We start from the raw sequence: 2,656 nt of genomic DNA on the forward strand, positions 1-2,656 counted from the left end.
GGGCGGCGTGAGTCACCCCCCCCCCCGCGCCCCCCCCCCCCCCCCCCCCCCCCCCCCCGTCTTTTTTCCAGGCTTGGGTTGCAGGCAAGAGGCTTTTCACAACCAGTTTTATGAGCGTGTGACTCAAGGGTTTGGGAGGGAGGTAGTCCTCCTGCCTTCAGATCAGAAGCAGGAATCACACTGACTTTGGCAAAAGCAAAATCAAGCCCCGTGGTTTCATTTTCTGGTGTTTGACAGATACACTTTTAATGACACGAGTCACCTTTAAAATGATATTTAATGGCTTCACTGCTTTTTACAGGCAAATCATTTTATATTCTGCCTTGAATTAAATCCTCGCTGCCCTGAAGCCGCTGGCAGAATGGCAGAGACAGAGAGGACTTCGCCCTGTATATTGAACACATCCAGTGCCACATTACCTAGCTATCAAATATGAGAGTCCCATTCAGGCTGTATGAAAACATCACAACTGCCCCTCCCCGGGTCTGAATCAAATCCTATCAAGTCTAAAACATGTCCACAGGAAATTCAGTTCCTGGCCTCTGCTTCCACCCAAGCAACCAAGTGCCCTCCTCTCAACACCAAGCCCCCTGCAGCTCCACAGGCACGGCGGTTTTGCAGTCTTCCTGGCAGTCAGGCACCCTTTGCCTTTGTCCAAGCAATTGATCCAGTACATGAGTCTCGTATGTCAGCCATTAGTCAGGTCAAAAGGTCTTTTCTGCTCAGCATCTCCCAGGGAATTGCCTTTATTATTTCCTCTCCTTCCCTCTGCTGACAGACCAGCCTGCTCCTTTCCCTAGCTGTGGAGAGCTTTCCCAGCGGGACTGTGCTGCGAGAATGAGAAGCAGGGGCCTCTCTTCACGGGGCGCAGAAGCAAGTTCCATGCTTACAGACCTTTCTCCAGGGGCCCGGTGGCTACAGCACCACGCAGGCACGCACACTGCACCCAGGTTTAAAGAGCTTCCTGCAATTGCAGACACTGGTCCTGCGTTATTCACAAAATCTTACAATGTACTATTTTTATTATTTACCCTTTGCAGCTTGCATCATTACAGATGTGACTCTGCACTGAGGACCTTTTCCCTCACTGGAGATTTCAGTAGCTGTGCCTGTGTGGGCTGGTGACATTTTCTGAACCTGTTTACGCCTTAATCAGAAGTATACTCATGACTGCTATTTACTGAACTGTTGTTTTTTGGTGGTTGTTTTTTTTTAATTTAAAAGATGTAATCAAGTTCATTACTGAAATATACAGTTTCTGCTTGAAATCTCACGAAAGTTGATAGCAGGTCACTGATGTCAGAGGGCTTCGGGTCAGACCCTTGAGGTTTTTTTTAAACCATTTTTCCTTCAAAGCATTTTGAGCCACAGAGCAGTTGTAACTTTGGTGTGCTGTACAGAATAAGCTTCAGAGAGTCTACTTCAAAATTCCCACATTAAGGAGCTGCTCAGTGTCTGCAATCCTTTGGTGTGATCAAAAAGAAAAGGAGAACATGAAGAAATCCAAAGATAAACTAGAAAAGATACCATAACAAAAGGTCAAAGGTGTTTAAGGATTCCTTTTGAGAAGCAAAGTGACATCTAAAGGGGTGAAGGTAAAAGAAGACAGAGAAAGTAGGTCAACATTGACTGTAAAAAAGATATGAAGAGGGTCCTATTGTGGTATCAAAGTACTTTAGTAAATCAGAGTAATGTGAACAGTCAGAAGGAAAGAATGATACCATGGAAGTCACAATGTTTTTCATCAGCCTGTAACTTAATACACTCATCAAGGTATATAAATGAAAATATTAAAAAATTATGTACTTCCTGTTTCCACAGCCCTTTAAATATTTTTGGATGAAATGTAACAGCTGTGGTTAATGGCTCCAGAAACTGAAGTTCTGTTTCCATAGAACAGCAGTAAAGTATACATCCTTCCCAGGTGGAAAGAGATTAATTCAGCTGCCTGCTCATTCATTTTTAACTGTTCTGATGAGATTGCCAAAGAAATTTCCATTCGTGGTGATGATTTTGGGAAGTTAGTATTTGCTGATTAAACCAAATTATTTCACAAAGGCCGTCCCATGGCGGCTAGGGTCTGATGCAAAAATATGCAATTCAAGCATCAGGAAAGACTGGAGAAGCACCAGCCCGAGCAACAAACTTGCTGGAAGATGCATTTTTTTAAAGTACGTGCCTGCCACTCATGATCCACAGCACAAATGCCAAGTGTCATCTAGTGAATCAAGGCAGCTTCAGCACAGGCTTCCTCTGAAGCTACTCTAAGGGTCAAAGAAATATTTCCTTGACAGGCTTTGGGGCACCTCCCTACCCTGGAAGCCATCACGTATCAGTGGGCTGGAAGGAGCTGCAGAACAATGAATGTCATACCCTGTCCTTCTCGGGAAGGGGAAAGGGAAGGGGAAAGGGAGCTGAACCTGTGGTTGGAAGCAGGCGGGAAGAGCAAAGCCAGCAGGCCACTGAGGCCAGCTCTGAAGCAGACCCTGGCTGCAGATCCAAGACTCGGACCTGGATCAGGCTGCAGATCCAGCAGACCCCCGCAGGCAGCTTTCAGGCAAGCCCTGAGGGAGACGGCCAGCGTTGCCAGCATGAGGAGAGCAGTAATGGGCCACGCTGGGCCAAGCCGGCAGGGCCTGGGGCGAAGGAGGCGGGA

This window comes from Haliaeetus leucocephalus, unplaced genomic scaffold (assembly GCF_000737465.1).
Source record: "Haliaeetus leucocephalus isolate CR32 unplaced genomic scaffold, Haliaeetus_leucocephalus-4.0 Scaffold450, whole genome shotgun sequence".
NCBI lineage: Eukaryota > Metazoa > Chordata > Aves > Accipitriformes > Accipitridae > Haliaeetus > Haliaeetus leucocephalus.